The sequence below is a fragment of the Syngnathoides biaculeatus genome, chromosome 3 (genome assembly GCF_019802595.1).
Source record: "Syngnathoides biaculeatus isolate LvHL_M chromosome 3, ASM1980259v1, whole genome shotgun sequence".
In the NCBI taxonomy this organism is placed as follows: domain Eukaryota; kingdom Metazoa; phylum Chordata; class Actinopteri; order Syngnathiformes; family Syngnathidae; genus Syngnathoides; species Syngnathoides biaculeatus.
The window spans coordinates 18803054-18822742 of NC_084642.1; the positions used below are offsets into that span (position 1 = coordinate 18803054).

At 42.0% G+C, this 19689-nt stretch overlaps 1 long non-coding RNA gene across 1 annotated transcript in view; it reads left to right on the top strand.

The window, feature by feature from the left end:
- The window catches only part of LOC133498142 (uncharacterized), a 79382-nt gene extending 61491 nt beyond the window's left edge, over window positions 1-17891 (top strand). The window contains exon 3 of the long non-coding RNA XR_009794215.1: window positions 17537-17891. This is a non-coding gene — a long non-coding RNA (uncharacterized LOC133498142). The remainder of the gene's footprint in view (window positions 1-17536) is intronic.
- The last annotated feature ends 1798 nt before the right edge of the window (window positions 17892-19689 follow it).

Genomic DNA, 19689 nt, shown 5'->3' on the forward strand with positions numbered 1-19689 from the left:
GTAAAGTGTACAATGAAAATATGCTGTTTATACTACACTTACAAATGTTAGAGATTAAGATGTTTTAGTCACTATTGTAAGAATATGTCGTTTTTAACACTTGCACATCATTTAACAATCAAAGCAACAAAGTTAGATCTTGTGCTGCAATATCCGCACACTCATTCATATCCCCCCCACCCCCCAAAAAACAAGTCAGTATTTATTTTTATTAAGACCCTCCTTGAACATGAAGGGTTTGGGGTCTTGGTCTTTGGTCGTACATGCGTCATCCCCTAGCATCAATGACAGAATAGCTCTTGAACTGCTGCCACTCGAGGTTATGCTAACAGAAGCGTGGTCATGTAATAATATAAACACAATATGATAAACGAGAGGCATGAACAATTTGAGATGACAAAATCTTTTAACGTAAAAAAGGAAAAGCCAACATTCCTATTTTGGCTCCATTCTAAATTGGACCCAAGCTGAATTTCGTTATGATTTTGACAAAAGCGAAGGAATGTGTTGAAACTATGTTTGAAGTTAAAATATAATGGATTTGACTTTGTCTCCATGGACTTTTATAGTTATATTATAATGGTTTTTGTACAAATAAACATGAAAATCACACATTGTCCTTGTCTAGTATAAAAAAGAAACTTTCATTTTTAGGCTCAGTAAGCGTGCTTTAGAGTGTCCACAATTTCATTTTAAATATTTGAAAACGGTAGAAATGACTGTGATTCGACACACTCGGATCAGGTCAAGCACAGAAAACGAAATATAAAATATGGGAAGTTATGTTGTTTTTTTTTGTCTATCACTCTATGAAGTTTCTGTTTATCTTTATGATTTGAGTTTTGTATATTTTTTTTCTTTGCCTTTGCATTGAATGGTCTGCACCTTATTTTTTCGTTGCACTTCTTGCAATGACAGATGAATCTGTGTCTGAATTTAAACTGAAGATCGATAGGGGGCAGTCGTGCTAACATCTCCGCATAAGGTGGTGGTAGACGAACCAAAGAATGTCAAATAGCCCGAGAGATGCCTGCTGTCAGAGAAGGGAACCAGGGGTCAAAGCCTGCTAATCCTCACATATATATTCCCCTTAATTAATCTTGATTAGCACTTTTTTTAATCGGCCCACTCTGGCTTCCCTGGAATAAAGTGACACTTCCTAATGAATTAACCCTGCAATTTCTGTAAGTGGTGCACTGTTTCTCGCAAGTGCTGCTCCCTCCTCAGCCTCCACTACAGGCACCAGTCCTGGGCAGCAGCCTCCTGTCAGTTAGTGGCGTGTGGTCCTTCTCGACACCAGTTAACTGCTAAATGCCCGGGTCACACCTGCGCTCCTTTATGGGATCTGGCAAATCAGTGGGGGTCATGTAGTGCAGGGAGCGAGGGAAAGTTCTGGCCCAGAAGGCGAAACATGAGTGTGGCTGCTGCTTGTGTGAGGGTGGCAGAACCATAACATTTAACTATAACTTTAAACCTCACACTACCCACGAGTCCTGATCCGAGCTCTATCCCAAACTGCTTGTTAAGGTAACAAAGCCTAATATTACCAACACTAAACCCGAGTCCTCACCACAGCCCATACCCCAGCAATAAGTCTGTATGTCCGACTGACTGACTGACTTTCGCCTTATCATTATCTTAAGCCCTACCTTAACTCTACTCTGAATTCTAAGCCTAACTGCCCAGGTTTTCATTTGTACTCCCCCCCCAAAATATAAGGAATTTAATAAGTGGAGCATCACAGCTGCTACAGCACTATGGGTCCTCAGTCTAAAGCCAATGAGCTCTGTTGAGGTGCAAGACAGGTAAATAGATTGCTGACCTCACCTTTTTACTTCCGGGTCAGCAGGACCCACTGGCCAAACAATTTACAAGCACAAGTGTAATGAACTCTGGTCTCTGGCTGTTTCTCCCTCATTTGAGAGGGTCCATTCCTGGAAGATGGGATCCTGTGAACCAATGATTGCTTCCACGATAAGGCGAGAAGACTAGCGGAGACCCTGCTTGTAGATCCCTCTCCCATGGATTCTCCCAAACAAGAAAAACAACAGAAAAAAAATAGCTTGCTGTTGTCCGTCGGTTGATGCACCTTTGATCAGCCAAATGAAGGCTGCTGGCATTTCTCATGGAGGGGAGATTGCTTATCGATCTATATAAAAATATTCATGCTAATCCCGGGCGGTGGAGACTTATTTTCAAGACGGGGTTGGCAATCACAGTCACTGCGCTGTCTGAACCAATTCACCAAGCCGGGAAGTCTAATCAGCCCTCGGTCCTGCAGTCAAATGCACTTTGCTGTTTAAATTTGGACCCTTGACATTGATTGAGGAGTCATGAGAAAGGTGTTGACAAACCAAATTGTTTGTTCCAGCACTATTTTGCCAGAGATCAAGTCCAGAGTAATGTGCAGTGAATTTGTTCATTACTGGCAGGGGCGCGGGGGGGGCATCCAGGCTAAGGTCCACCCGTTCGCTACTGTAGGTCAACTACTATTTCAGGACCAGGGGATTAAAGTGGGGTGGTGCATGTGTAGGGCTCGATGACATTCAGGAAACAGTCTGCTGGCTTTACACCCTTTGCTTTTTTTTTTTCTTCCTCCATCCGTTCAGAAAAATTCACATGACTTAATCAATCACAATGCAGTAATGACTTACAAGACGATTAGCGGTTATTGAAACTGTACAGCACCAGTAATAGGCAGCAAGATACTATATATATTTATAGATAATTTGTTATGAAAAGGTTGACTGTACAGTCTATTTTAAATGTTTTTTTTTTTTTTTTAGTCCCCGTGTAATAAAAATTGGTTATCAGAATTGTTTGGAATTGCAATGTTCAGTATTATCATTCTGGCCAATAAAATGCCCTTTTTGGGGACCTCAATATGCCATAAAATTCTCCAGTGTTTCGAAGCCTGGAGAGATTGTATCTGAATTCAGGAATTTCAAACGCCACCCGCCAATACTCATCCAGCAGCACCCCAGGGGAAAAAAAAATTAGCTCCTGACACCACTTCCGGGATTGTCAGGGATTTTGGAAGTAGTTTGAGTGATTGTCACGATTGTCCCAGCTATCTGCAGGCAAGAGGCGGGGTACAACCTTAACTGTTTGCCAGCCAATCGCACGGCACATAGAAAGAAACAACCAAGTGCACTCACATTCACACCTATGGGCAATTTAGAGTCTCCAATTAATACATGTTTAGAGGCAAAAAACAAGTAATTCATGTGTTTGTAAATGTTAGAAATAAAGGTGTCTGAAACACTCTCCAAATGTCGAAATTTCTGATGTAGGCCTATTACTAAAATGTCCAGAAATTCATTGCTTAAAATATTTGCAAGTAACATGCAACATCTATAACTTTTCTAACCACAGAACAGCAATTGGTGCTTTGATCATACGTAATCAAATAATGTCATTCATACCAGTCTTTAAAATGACCAGACTTTGTGATTGTACGTGTGTGTGTGTGTGCTGGCAAAGCTTCCTTGATCACAGATTAAGTTTGCTGACTTCCTGTAGCATAAAAAAGATCCTCCTTCCTCTGTCCAGTGACGCAGGCCCTTCCCTTCTAAAGCTGTCCCGATGCGTTAATACTGTCATGCAATTATTGTGCAAAGAAATCTGCAAAGAAAAAGCATTGCCAGTGCTGGGAGATTATCCTGCTGGAGGGTTCGAAGGGCTAATGTGTTGCCATATGGCCCAGATTGTAATGGGCGGGGTCAATCATACATCAAGTATTAGTGTCAGGTGGAGATTAATGCTGAATGTTCCAACAGTGTACAGTACTTCACCTGCCCAGTGTCACTGCTCAGCCACTGTTGTGGATTTTTTTTTTTACAGTACTGGCACCCTTGAATTTATTCTGTATACGTCTTCCAAAACAAATAGCCAAATTTGTATTTTCACAATAATACAATGTAAATAAGATTTCTGCTATAAACACAGTTCTGTTATATACACAGTCATTAATCTGACACACTACAGCAGACTTGTCAAACCTTTTTTTGTCACGGGCCACGTTGTAGTTTCTTCGTAATGTGGGGGCCCACACACACACACACACAGACACACACACACACACACACACCAAAGTCAAACTAGGCTCTGAAATATTAAGATTGATGGATAACTGCGCACTGTAGTAGTAAAAATGGGCAATGTTTTCATCCATCCATCCATTTTCTTAGCTGCTTATCCTCACAAGGGTCACCTGGAGTGCTGGAGCCTATCCCAGTTGTCAACGGGCAGGAGGCAGCATGCAACCTGAACTGGTTCACTTTCACAGGGCACATAGAGACAAACAGACACACTCACAATCACACCTTGGGGCAATTTAAAGTGTCCAATCAATGTTGCATGTTTCTGGGATGTGGGAGGAAACCGGAGTGCCCGGTGAAAACCCACATAAGTAAAGGCCATGTTTTCATTACTACGTAATGCGATTGATTACAATACATACAATACAGTACAATTGCGTTGGATAGCCACTGATAGAATGCACTTCTTTGTTCAGTGCAGTACTTATATACTGTCATAGAGGAGGTGCGTCTAATGGCAGAACGTTTTCACGGCGCCATATTGCCGGTCAAACAGAGCTGCTCGACAGTGTGGGAGACATTGAACCGGAGCAGAATATTCACAATGCCCGAGACTTGCTATGCTGTTGGTTGTCAAAGAGATCATTCTACAGCATACCAGTTGAAAAGACCAAAAAATGTCAATGGATTTTGGCAATTAAACGTGATGGACGGTGCCCAACCAAATACACACTCGTGTGTAGCAATCACTTCATTTCAGGTAGGAATTATTCTTCTCAATCTCAAATAACCAAGATGATGCCAAGTTGACACATTTTAATAAATAAATAAACCGACTGTCGAAGAGAGGTTCACGGACGCTAACGTGTGGCCGCAATACACTTCCGTGTACTGAGGAGACAACTCCCTGTCCTATTTTTTTCCCCCAGTCATAGGTAATAAATGCGAGTTTGTGTAAAGCCAGGGGTCATTTATTTAAATATTGGTATTTGTATTGAAAAAATCTGAGTTGGTCCATCACTATGAGGGATTTATTCCTGATTGAGAACGGATCCAGCCACGAAGTATTTGTACGTGTCCAGACTTTTATACACTCTCAAACTGTGTATGTGTAGATCCAGTTGTCCAATACAAGTGGAAGCGGGTTCACAGTCCATTTTCTTATTGGCGAAAACATCAACTTCTGCATTAAATATGGGTCCTCTATGCCAAGTGTCTCTCATTTTTCCACGTACCTTTTGTTTATTATCACCTTCTAAATGTTTAACAGTATCAGACAAAACTCTGGATGTCGTGCTATAAGACGTATTTTCGTATCGCGTCAATTGAACAATGCTTCGTTTGACCGACAATATGGCCACTCACGTGATTTCGGTGACGTAGGTGCACGAACTCTATAGGTCTTTAAGTTACTAAGTGTTTCCTGTTTTAGGGTGAGTCATCAAAAATCCCTGATCTGCTCCTCCCACACACCATCAAAAACTTGTTTTTTCCCCATTTTAATGTCACCCTATCTAGTATACACCTGTGCATGTGTAGTTTCAGTGGTTCAGATTTAGTAGCAAATTGAGTGGTTCGCAAAGGATCTATTAAAATGTTACAAAATGGATGAACAGGACTATACTGTTGTTCATGTGTTTTGGTTCCTGAGGTGTATAAAACAAAATCAAATTGTGCAATGCCCCATTTGTCTGTTGTTTCTTGTATTAGTGTCCAAAGTGAAAAAATATGGAACAGAAATGTAAGGAAGAATCTTGTGTTGTCAGTAATATTTTCCAGTGCTAGTACTTGTGTAAATGAAGCACAAAGTCCCACATCTTGATCTTCATGAAGCTTTCTTTCAAAATGCTGCTTTTTACAACGGTGTTGTTGCAAAAGAGGGCGATTAGTGAGATTATTGTTGCAGGGTGCAGGAGTGATTTACCCACACACTTAGGCTCCCGATGCAAGCACTGCACCCATAATCAAGATGTATTTTTTTCTCTGATATCTAGTTTATATGGATTATTATTCATCCCATAGAGCCATCCTAAAAAAGATGCTGTAATTTGACGGCGAGTGGGGCGGCAGCGAGCATAACCGTATATTATTTGATTATTGCTGCTGTTAAAAGCATCTTAGCGCCTCCTGTGTCGCTTTATAAGGGATGCGCATACAGTAATTTTCAGCGAGGGCAGTAATTGTTACCGATGTGCGCCGTTTTCCCTGAAGTGGCCTCCAGTGTGCTGGTCCTGACAGCCGTTTTTGTCACCTGGTGCTGTCTTATACCAAGATCTGGCCAGGACGCCGACCTGGCTAACTAGACAAGTAATTACCTTCATAATCCAATTTTGTCTTATTCCATATGATTGTTTTTTTTTTTTTGCCCGTTTGATCTTAACGGTAGCCCCCGAAGGAGATGGGTCACCTTGAGACACACAAAGTTGTGTGAAGGTGTCCAACATATGTCTGAGTGCAGGAAGTGAGGCGCAGGTGTTGCGGCTGCCTGTCACCTTGTGAACAAACAGCAGTTGCTGGCGCCGGAGTAGACATTGCAGGAGGCGGCGCTGATTCATGCGCGAGTGGCGGCGCATGGCAGATGGGTGCGCTTCTTCATATGTGTAAATAGTTGCAGTGAGCTATTAACATACCTCCATGCAGATGGCACAGTGTAATAAAGTATAGGCGATAAAAGCGGGGCCGCTGACGCCGAGCTGATGTTTGTTCATTTTTTTACATACAGTGCAATATGTTCCCCCGGCACAAGGGGACAATAACTCGCGGGGAGGGGGTGTTTAGGGCGCTTGTTGTTCCTGAATAGTAAAGAGTTTCAGAATTGCCACAAATGCAGTTTGGCATCACAACTTCATTTCTGTATTCCGACTGTTTTATTTCTCCTTGCAATTTTCAATAAAAAGGCTTTGCTGATGAATACATTGTCCCTCACAGTCACTTTTTTGAAAATGGCAACTTCCTGATTCCTTGATGCCTCAATCCATCCACACTAAATGTCATTGGCATAAAGAAAAATATTGGCAATTGAATGTCACCAGTCTGTCCAAGCTACATGTTTAAAATTTGGTCTCATTTGAGTGAGTTCCTTAGTAGTTCACGAAAGTGCAAGCCGAGGAATCCCCCCCAAAATGCCTGCTTTAAACCAATATAGCCAACTTTCTTTTTGAGTTCAGACGTGCTTCTTGAAACATTTGGTTGCGTCCCACTGTGATAAATATATCCACCAATTTTGTTTTGATCCTTGAAACCGTTGTCAGCGGCTACATTTTCTGTAACATACCAAGAGTGTACTTGAGTTTTGGGCCGTTGTGATTAAAACTGACAAAATACGTACATTTTCACCAGGATACACCTTTGCAGACTTTTGTGAGTTTTTGAAGATGCCTCACAAGACATGAACCTCACTGCTTGTCACTGCAACCGAAACCAATGCCTTTGCCAGCCATTGTTTCATTCTCCCTATTTCCTATTTTATGACTGTTGGGTAACTAAAATATTTAAACCAATGGCGGCCTTACATGGTACATTACAGTACCATAAACCCTGTTTTTCACACGGGATAGGCACCGCACCCTTCGCGAACAGTGGAAAACTGTAAGTAATAACTCCCCTAAAATAATTTCCCTTCAGAACTCTGGAAAATACGAATTGTCAAACAATAGCATGCTCTATTGTTTTCTAGCTTGGTTTTTTAACAGCCACCCACCAGCGCAAAAATGTACACATGACAAAGACTTGCACCAACTTCCTCTAATAATCTGGGCTAAACTTTCCTCAACCATACAGTACATTTTTGCAAAGGTCACAATGTATCAAACAACATACTTCCTTAAAGCCTGAAAGCTCGGCTCGTGGCCCACCGCCAGAGATTGCTCGTCAGACTCCTCGTCATTCCCGTCAAAAGAACCATCCACGGCTGCCGGCCCGGAGGTCCCAGCGGCCTTTGTTTACGCATTTATGTAGCGCGTAGGCCTCCGAGTAGTCAGACTCCGCGTCATTTTGCCCAGAGAACCATCCGAATAGTCAACATAAATTACAGCCACAGGTTCAAATCTCTATGGAAGTATTCCTCCGTCTTCCTGATCAACCTATACTGCTATTTCTTCATCAGATGATAAATCTGTGAAATCAGTGCTGGGCATAAATGGTGTCCCATGTAATCCAGTGTTTGGAACTGCACGGTACACGTCACATACGCCCACATACATCATGTGACTCACGAAAATGGCAGCGCCTCTGAAAATTCATAATTGTTGATAAAAAATCTTCTCAAAACACTATAAATGAGAGAGGATTTAACATCACATTGTCAGAATAGGGTACATATTACATGACCTATTGGATACACTGTTCATGCAAAGCACTGGATTTCCCCTTTTAACAACAATTATTAGCTTCGGACGAGCCAGGTCTTTATTGGGGTCTTAAAAAGAGGACGAATAAGTGAGTTTTTCCCAAATGGCTGAGGATACTTTCCACAGGAGAAAAAAGTTAATAGTTAAACGTATGAATAGTGAACTGCGAAAAGGCGGCGGTCCAGTGTGCTACATATTAAGTGCACTAATGCTATGCATCCTGTCATGTATTGCTTGCAAGTCGGCTCAAGTGTCTTGCGGCCAGCAGCTGGTTCCCCTCCGACTAGATGAGTTCCCCCCACCGCGTGCATTTTGAGTGACTCCACAGCCTAAAGGAAGAGGATGAAGCTCCCCTTCGACTCAGAGTGAGAATGCCGGGTGTTAAAAGGAAGAGTGTGTAGTGAGAACAAAATAAAGGGGGTGTTGCATATGTGGCGTCAGCATCCAGATGCGCCCTCGACCCAAGTGTTTCTTCGCATTGGTGGGGCCCAAGGACTTCTCGTCAGTCTGCTGCTGCTGGTTGTGGCAGACGTCTGTCAGCAGAGGTGCCAAATGTACTCACACTCTTTATTTAGGGTAGAAGTACAGATAGTAAAAAAAGCTGAAGAAAGTACTGATTCGACAATGGTACTTAAATATTTAAAAATAATGTTCTGGAGTTCAGTAGTGCAGTATATGTACACACTATATGAATTCCCACTGGTTGTCATTGGAATTGGGGCGTGTGTGTGTGTGTGTGGGGGGGGGGGAGGCTCAGGTGGACACCGAGTGTATGAGGAGGCCAGGAGGAAGCAGGGCCAGCGGCAGACAAGCAGCTCACTCAGGCCAAATGAAGGGTGACAGCGGCGTGAGAGCCATTGATCCGCCGGTCAGAGGAGCCCTGCAGCGGCAAGCTAATGTGCTGAGAAAAGAAACATCAGGGAGGGAGAGACCATGCACGTTGCATCAAACACACCTTGCCAGGATGTCAATACAGAGTTTGATGTTGGTGCTCGGTCTGTATATTAACACCCGCTACGGACGGTGCATGCTTCGGTACTTGGGATTGTGTTCTTATAGGACTGGTGTCACAAAATAACCTCCAATCTTAAACAACCTTGTCCTGTAAGTGGCGGTAATGCTCTCCATCTGAGGAGAGTGAGGATTTTTCACGCCGATGTTATGGAGCTGGCTGTAGGCAGCACGGAACAATGGTTAGCACACCTGCTTGAATCTTAGTTCTGGGCTTCTTGAGTGGAGTTTTGCATGTTCTCCCTGTGGTTGCACGTGTTTTTGCTAGGCACCCCGGCTTTCTCTCGTTTTCCAAAATCGGGAATGTTAAACTCATTCAGACACTTGTCCATTGGCGAGATTGTGAGTGTGAATGGTTGTTTGTCCCAGGAAATCAAGAGTTTAGTGATGCAGTTAAGAAAATGTATACTAGTATTGTACAATATACAGTTTGTGCGACAATGTTTAAAGATCATAAAAATGAAAAATCAAGAAACCCTTTAATAAAGGTTACTGTGATTTCTGAGCTCACGTTTAAGTATTTTGAAGAGGACATGTAATTTGATTTCTTTCCTTTTTTAACTTTAGGGGTACAGCAGTAAATTTGACATTCTTCAAAAAAAATAAGAACACTTTAGCATGACAAACATCTTGTCACTTAAAGAGCTTCTACATTTAAGAGTATTAAATATTGCACAAACAAAAACATGATTTTACTGTTTACTGTATACTGTTCATTTGAGCATTAACCTTAGCTCGGGTGCCTGTATAATACATTTGTTAAGTACAAACTGTATATTACAATCGCCAAACTCTTGGAAGAAAAAAAGCCATTAAACGTGTAATAGTGCTGACGATACATTTCTGGTGAGCGTTGAGTCCAAGATGCATAGATTCAGTGGAGGCCGGTGTGTCAGCACAAAAAACATGGTTATATAATTCTGATTAGCACGCATCAATATGGACAATGGCCTCTTCGTTGCCCATCTGGCTCTGCACTATTCATCTGCGTGGCAAGAAAAATAAATAAATGAATATCAAACAAACCTTCGAAATTGCTTTTAAGCTATTAAATTGCTCCACGTTGCCGTTTTGACTATTGAACCCTGTCCCGACCGCTCTGTGATGTGCGATTGGGCGGCGTAACCCGAGTTTGGACCACTCCACCCCACTCTCGGCGTCGATCTGATTGATTGGTGATATGCTGCTGGAGGGTGGGGGTGAGATGATTGATTGATTGAGGTTCCATAGGTGACAAACAATGCAGCGCCTGGCCCATCAAGGTGCAGCCCTGTCACTGACAATAATCCCTGATTGCAGCCCCCGCCCCCCATACACACACACAAACACACTCACGCATCACAACCCCCAAACCACGTCTACCTTTATCTCCTTTGGGCTTGCACATATACATAGTAGTTATTGAATCATGGCGCTAATACAATGATACAATACTGTGTGTATTCCACCCCACGTTTTACAAAAAACAATGTTCAGTACAACACGGCCCTGGGCCCCTCACGCGCATTATTCATATTAGTCTGAAAATTAGTCTCCAGGATATCCCGTTGAGATTGCAAAGAGATTATCAAGCAGTCCTTCAAATACTTCCCAGATTTAGTGAGTGCCACGCACAGTATCCATTTAAGATCTTTGACCTTGATCTTCAGGTGGTGTTTTACACAAGATTCATCCGATAATATTTTGGGAATAATTTTATTTAGACCCACACAAACCCTTCTGTTTCTTTGTGTCTAACTCATTCAAGATTCCTCATGTTTCCTCAGCGTCTGCCCTGCGGCGCTTCCGCTGCTGCTTTAGCAGATCTGCAGTCCACATTTTTAGCCACACGTTTCCTATCTGGTGGGCATCGACGGCGAGACTGAGACTGCAGCTTTATTTGTATGTTTGTTTGCATCTCCCCCTCGGGACAGCTATTGGTAATCTATTTTCCCTTCTTTAGCAAGAGGAAGCACAGGCGTACCAGTATGCGGCTTTATCGACCCGGCAAAGGGTTTAGTGCATCATCACGCTGTGTTGGATTTGGAGACATACTCGGCTGCTTGTCTGATTGCAATTAAGGGCCAGATTGCTTGAATTCTCTGAGAAAGTTTGCTACCTAGGTCATAAAGACGGTACTAGCATGACAAAATCCATGCTGAGGGGTCTATTGAAAGATTAGCTTTATATCCTTTGGAGAAAACCTCATTGACAGTATGCAAGCTTCTCAATAATCAATTTCTGTACAGCAAATCAACAAGACTAATTGTTATTTTTCTTTTGGCCAAACATTGAACGGTTGAATCCATTGCAATAGAGGAGATAAGAGACACAATAAAAGTTCAACCACGTCTTCTGTGATGATATTGTTGTTCTTCGCTGAGACCATAAATTACTACAACCAAGACTAAATTGAGTAAAATGAACTCCCAAAACCCAACCCCATGCAGCAGGACGGAGCAACTGGTTAGAGCGTTAATATACTGTATACCCAATATAGTGCCCACAATTACGCCACTCACATCATATTGATCAGTTCGGAATCAACATTTATCTAATAATATTGCAATAACATATCTAACAATGCATAAATAAATACTTGTAAAATGCGTGCAGATTTCTCCAGCCATGTTTTGCTTTGACAAACCAATCAGGAAGGAAAAAACATACTGCTGGCTAGCCAGCTCGTGTGGCTGTCAGATAATTGTAACATATTTCAAAAGCAGAAAAAGTGGGATCTAAATAACATGAGGCATGGAGGGAGGAGGCTCAGGTCCCCAAATGAATAGCTTCAAGCCAACGCCACTGACGCCAGTTTGCATGACAAGGAAGTGGAATTAGTGGCTTGTGTATGGATAAAGAAGGCAGCTAGCTAGCTGTGACAAGCGATATGAGTTGCAGGACACATTGACCATCGACAATTCAAATGTACTTCGCCATCATAAATATCAGTCACTGTGATTTGACAGGCGCGTATACACTCACGCGCCATCGCACTCGCAAATCTGCATAGTCAAGCATGAAAAATCACACACGTAAAATTTGTTACAAGTAGAAATACATAGATATTGAAAGACGTGGCTTATTTTGTGTAGTCTTTACCAATGTTCCCTCTAAGATGCCACTGTGCAATTGTCGCACACTCAGCGCACATGAAAACTAATCCAGTGCAGTGAACCACAGCCTGACATCTATTTTTTTTTTTTGTTAACACGGAAGCACACGGTCTCTAACAACGAGCTGCTGCTCAGCCTACTTCTACTTCCTTGTTTACCTGACACTGCCCCCCTCCGCTCCTAAAGGGGTACACTCATAATTACAAACAAAACACACCTTTATAGCTGCGAGCATGACTGGTGGACCACACTGATAACTTTATATCCGCGGGCATGACTGTCCACACCTGTGCATTTTTCAAATGTGGGTGATTGAAATATGCACGCTTCAATTTGGTACCAACCGGCATCCGGTCTTGTCTTCTCCAATGAGTGCTTCCCTGCAGCTGAGAAAGAACTTAAGTCTGGCTGCTAAGCAAGCAGTGGCTGGATACCGGTTGAAATATTTTACGAAACAGAGCAAAATCTTAACCACTAATCCTAGAATGAGTATGCTCACTTTAAATTTGATCAGGAAGGGCTTTTGCTGTTTGATGCACGCAATTTTGATTCGGCAGCAAGGCAAATGTGAGAAATATTCAACCTGTGTCAGGCCACTGGAAAGGTGGCGAAAAGGCAGTGTGAACCCTTTTTCAAAATAATTTTAACCATTTATGTCGTCCACGAGGCCAATTTGTAAAGCATAGATGAATGCAGTTTAGCCAAGAAAAGAGAGTCTTGATGGGCCTGACAGTACCCCTTTGGTGGTTTAAAAAAAAAAAGAAAAAAAGGGGGTAAGAAAGATGTAGGCCTTGACCTTATTTCCTGTCTTTTCGTGTTTCGTTTGCCATTCTCTGTAACAAAGATGGAATAAAGGCAATTCCAGTTGAGAAATATGGCTCCTTCATGCTGCCAAGTGCTCCAATTATGCCGCGTGATCTGGTGACGAGGCTTGAACCTCCTTAACCCACCTCCCGCTTGTACTTGCGCCGTGTGTCACAATTAAGCGGCGAGCCGAACAGATTGCGTGGCAGCAGATCACAAGCGAAGCATATTGCCGTTAGATTAATACGAGGGGCCGCCTGACGAGTGTGAAATATGTTTAACACCCGCATAATTATGACATCTGTTCCCCCCGCCACACCGCCTTCCCTTCGCTCTCCACCGGCCGTGGCTCAATATTAACTCTGAAGCCCTAACAGGCTTAAGTGCAGTACAGTGTTGTGTTATGATAGTGTGTTGTGCTGAAATATGGCTGGGGGCTGATTAAATTAAAACCCGCAGGATAATCGTGAAGATAATTGAGTTGCAATCCAAGCGCAAAAGAATGAGAGGGAAGTAATAATCAGCAGCGGGCTTATTTCTCTGTGCTGAGGGACATAAATTTAGTGATCAGATTAAAGAGCGATTAATCAAAGCGCTAAGCCACAATTATAGTGCAGGCAGAATGACATGCTTGCTTTTTGCTCACGATCACTGACATGGGCTTCGATGTCAGCTCTTATAATAAAAATGTGGCAGTGGGGCATTTGTGGCCTTGCGGAACATATGGTTCCGTGTGGGTGAGTGGAAGGGGATTAGACATGGCACCCCGCTGCATGGGTGATCTTGTGGGTCCACCAGACTTCCAGTAGCAACTCGCAGCCTAATGCTTTGACCTCAGAGTCCATCTAGTTTTGTCACTGCTATGATATTTTGGGACAGGGTCTGTTTTCCTTGCTTTTTTTTAACCCCCCCAAATTGTTGTTTTGTATAACAGTATATTTTGGGGAATTTTGTTTGGATTGTTTGTTTTTTTTTTTGTTTGTTTTTGTTTTTTTTTTGGGGGGGGGTGACGTGGTGTCAGATTTTTTTTTTTTTTTAATGTAAAATATCTGACTTGGTTCAATAAAGGTTTGCAAGTACTGTCCGGAGTACGTTTTAACTGTGTAGATGAGAGTAAATTGCAAATTATAGATTTCTGTGGCCAAAAAAGGTTAGAGGTCTCTATGCCCATACGCGTCCTGGGGCTCATTTTAGGGATGTGAATAATTTAAAGTGGTTGGTGTAGCGTTACCGGTTGACGACAAGAAAAAAAAAAAAAAAAAAAAAAAGGCAAATCACCAAGGGCAAAGGGCACACGTAAGAATCATCCTTAATTAGCGGTCGTCATGGCAAAGGGTTACAGGCCGGGAGAGAAAACAATGAGAAGCCGGTACGTGTATCGCACCAACCGATGTGCAGCTAATGAATGCTCTCATTAGCTCCGTGTACAAGGTTAAAAGCGCACAATGTGCAAGTATACGTACACGGTACTGCATTTAAAATAGCGCCACATTTTTATACTTGTTTGACCATAAATGTCAAAACATAAGGATCAAGTAAGCTAAGTAATATTAATTATATATATATATATATATATATATATATATATATATATATTATATATATATATATATATATATATATATATATATATATGTGAAAAACTAGGTTAATTAGTGGCGGGATGATGGATGACTGGCGAGTACACGAGCTAATCGCAGGGCACATACAGACCATTCGCAGTCACATCCACACCTACGGGCAACTGAGAGTCTTCAATCAACTTACCGCGTATGTTTTTGCGATGTGGGAGGAAAGCTGAGTCCCCGGAGAAAACCCACGCAAGCATGGGGAGAACACGCAAACTCCACACAGGGAGGGGCTCGGATTTGAACCCCGGTTCTCAGAACTGTGAGGCTGACGCTTTAACCCGTTGCATCACAGTGTAGTTTGTGTATCCTATTCATGTTTACTTATTTGAATTATTTTAGATGTATATTTTTTGATACTTTCACTATTTATTTATTTATTTTCTCATTTAATTTATTTATTTTAATAAATAGTTCACGAGTTTTATTTACTATGTATATGTGTAAATCTGTTTTTATTCATTATCATGCATAATTTTCAACAAGTTAAATTTATGCAGCAAATCATGCTAAATGTGAAACTCCAGTCGAACCTCTTTCCAGCTGCAAGTTATCGTTCATGTTTGATTGCCATCATCATATTGCAGTGTAGTGAAATCTTTCGGAGTACACTAACTTGTTCAAAGTATGCCCTGTGAATTTAGCAGATGTAAAGATTGAGTACATTTTACTACTTCTAGTAGCACAGTTGCAAGGTCACCACTTGGTCCGATGATAGTGATTCAACAAACTCGTGAGAAAAAAAAAGAAGCTATCTGTGAATCGACTGTCTGCCATCGGGCGTGACATTTTTATCTCCAGATTGGCTGTGAATTCCAACAATGGTGACTTGAAGTGGCCTTTCCTCTTCCTGCATCGCTGCTCTCCCCGCACGTGGTTAACATTAAGCAACAAGGGCCGACATCTCGGTTGCTATTTTGAGACGTGTCTTCTTGGAGTGAGAACGGCGGCGAAGTCTCAAATTAGCCTTGCAAACTCACGTTAGGTTTACAGACTTTGAGTTGATTTTAGAGCCAAACGAGCTATTATCAAATACATCCAGACATACAGTTTATAACGGTCCAATGTTGACCGTTAGCTAAAAATATTACTTTATACTCATAAAATTCTATTTTTTTCTTAGAACGTGATTCTACAAAGGCATTCATTTTTACCGTTAGATTACAATTTTTATATAAATATGCAGCATCAGTCTAATTCGTTGCTGCATTTTCTTCCCTGAGATTTTTCCCCAGACAATACAACTTTAATCTTGCAATATTTGAAAATGTATAACTTTATTCTCCAAAAATACTTTAAGATTTATTCTTATCAGATTCCGACTTTGTTTCTAAAAAAAATGCAACTTTTTTGTTCTGAATGCCCCTTTTTTTTCAGAAACGTGTCAGTATATGAGAAAGTTATTACTTACAGTCTCACCATACAACTTTGTCATTTATTATTACAATTACAAGTTCACAAAACTGATTTGGGGACAAATGTTGGGACGGCGGTTCCTGCTCGTGTCAACCTTGTCTATATTGTATTGGAAAACCAGGAAAAAGTTGTGTGTACCAAAACAATTTCTGGGTCTGTTGTTTTTTGTTTTTTTTTCCCCATTCAGGTTTTTCATTGGCATAACATTCGCCCTAAAAAACTCAATGAAACATTTCTTATTTGGAGGCTAATAACTGTGCTGATGTCTGACAAAATATGCTGATGTCACGCATGAGGACAGTTTGATCTTATTTTTTTTCAGTAAATTTGGATCTTGAGTTGATGGGTCTGTCCTCTGAAAACGAGCCCCCCTCCCCTCCCGGCTGCTGGGAATGACGGCAATAGCAGCAAATCTGTGTTTGTTCAGCCACTGCACAAATATCCCGTCTTCAGATTAGCCGAGGAAGCGGCGCTCAGGCAGCAGTTTTGCAAAATGATTTCGCGGCGGCACTTGTCCTTGCGGGCTTGCCGGCTTTTTCCTTTCCTTTTTTTTCTCCTTCTCTAAATGTGCCAATAAATTTCACATGTCCAGCTTTTGTTTTGCTTTCATTAGGCATCTAATCTCAGTCTCAAGGCCAGCGACCATTCTGCCATGAGTGAACCGTCTGTTTTCGCTCGAATCCATGATTGATGAGTGGACAGCATCATTACAGACGCAGCGCTCTCGAGTTACATATCTGCTTCTATTGACACTTGGCCCAAACACAATAAACATTCATGATTGGTGTATGCATCGTGTGTGCCGAGAAGATGAATCTCTTCACATTGACTTCTCAGTGACATCGGTACCTTGACTAAATTTAATTCGGTCTGTAAACCAGCTACAGCAAGCAGCTAATATCTAAGTTTACAGCCATCCATTTTCTGAGCCACTTATCCTCACAAGGGTCACCCGAGTGCTGGAGCCAATCCCAGCTGTCATTGAGCAGAAAGCGGGGTACACCCTGAATTGGTTGTCAGTCAATCGCTGAGCACATGGAGACAAAGAATGGGTTGTTTTCACTGACATCACATTTTTTGCTGAAGTACCCATACACCACTGCGTGCCGCCATTTAACCTCTCTACCTAATGCGTACCAGTGTCATAGCATGCGGAATGCTCTAGTTACTGTTTGTGTTTTTGTGTTTCACAGGCGTGTCAGGACTCAAGTACACAAGAGAGGACTTGCTAACCATCAGAGAGCCTTCTTCTGACTTTTCTTCTGACTTTTTTTCGACAACTCTTGCCAATTCGCTGCCGCTTTTTCCAGAGTTACTAGTCGGCGTGCTCTTCAAAGCCTCGTGATCCAGTACACAAGTCCGACTGCATAAGTGGGGACATCGTCTAACGCTTGGGACGAAAGACTTTGGATGTTCTGCGGCTCTGTGCTTAACGGAGACTTGGTTTTGTGGACGATTGCCCGACGCTGCTATCCCGTCGTCTGGTCTCAACCTCCATCGTGCTGATGTGTTGCCAAACTAACAAGCTTAATCGATACTCTTTTCAGAAGGCCAACATTACAGTTAAGATCATTTTTTGTTAGTCACTTGAAAGATTCGAGAATTTAGTGAAATACTAGATTTGTTTATGCTTTTGTCCTTCTGCCATTGTCATCAGATTTTAAACCAATAATAAACATTTCGCTTTGCTTGTGGTGAACTAATGTACAGGTTTTTCTTTTTGAAAAAAAACAATATATGGAGTTTGCCTCGATATTAAAAAATAATAAAAGTCCTGAGTCCCATGATGTGTGTATGCCAGGCAGCCTAATAGTCACTCCGGGCTTGTAGTCCTGTCAGTCGCGTCTTCAATAAATGCAGTTAGAAACATAATGTCGTCCACCTTGTCTATGTATGAGTAACGGAGATCAGGGATCGAAAATGGCCGTCGTTCAAAGGCAGCACCACGGGTGACGTCACGTGAAAACAACCCATAGTTGCGCTTTTACAATAACACCTAGGGGCTATTTTAGAGTTTCCGATTAATGCATGTTTTTGGGATGTGGGAGGAAACCTGAGTGCCCAGAGAAAACCCATGCAGGCACGAGTGGAACATGCAAACTACACACAGGTGGCACCAGGATTTGAACCTCAGAACGTTGAAGCCAATTTTCTAAACAGTTTTCCACCGTGCCGCCCTTGCTTTTCATATTACTGATTGTAATTTGGTGCAGTTCAATGAAACATTTGTCTGGCAATTTCACAACCTTTGTGGTTCAACCTCCACTCACATTTGGATCACTTCAAGTCTTGACTTCAGGAATCTGACCCAACGGTAACCTCACCTCTTTTCTTATTTTTACAACGCACACATTGTTGGCCTCTTCCTTTTAAAAAGTCATACGCACGTCACAGCCAGCTATTAACCTGACGTTTACGGTACTTTCATCCACTCCTGAGTGCTTTGATTCATAACAGTCATGTAAGTACTCATCTCGAGCCACCCCTCCGCCCCCACCACCACAATACTTACTCCTGTGTGCCCTCCCGCCTGTTGATGTAATATCATATTTTCAGTCTTTTGTCTTCCAACAACCATGAGACATATGCGAGGCCGGAGCCTTAAAGACAGCCTTGAAACAGTGTTATGCTGAATGTGTTTGCACATGACTAATAGATGATGCATGCACTTAAGGCCAGACCGAAAGCGCTGGGAAGATGAAGCTCTTGTTCAAACAACAAGAGGAAGGAGTCACCTGTATTGTTAAGATGACAGGTGTTCTCCACAGCTATGAATGTCTTCTCATTTAAATGAGTCGCCAGAAAACACACGACAAGACACATGACACTGCACATACGGTAGTTCAAAAGATTGACTAGGAAATGTTCATTTATGGTATGTAGTTTCTTTTGGTCTAGAGGCCAGGTTTTGAAAGTCTTGTCTTGGTCTCCTCCCCTCACTTTATTAATGTGACAACAAGGAGAAACACTTTGTAAAACAGCAAATACCTTCAATTCATGTTTTACTAACCTCCACTCCCTGTACTGAGTGCAACCTTTGCGTTGATGTGACTGAGGAACAGCAAGAAAACTCGGCTGTAAAAAAGTTGACACCAAAAATTGGTTGATGCAAACATTTCTGCCTCAAAGCAATTAAAAAGTATTATTCAAAGAATGTTGGCACCTCCTGGAATTAATTCACATTTACTTGAGTAAATGGAACAGAGGAAATGTAGCGCATTACTACCCATCTCTCTCTCTCTCCTCTCTCTCTCTCTCTCTCTCTCTCTGTGTATGTATTCTTCTTCCTTTCAGCTTGTCCCGTGAGGGTTCGCTACAGCGTGTCATTCTTTTTCCATCTATGCCT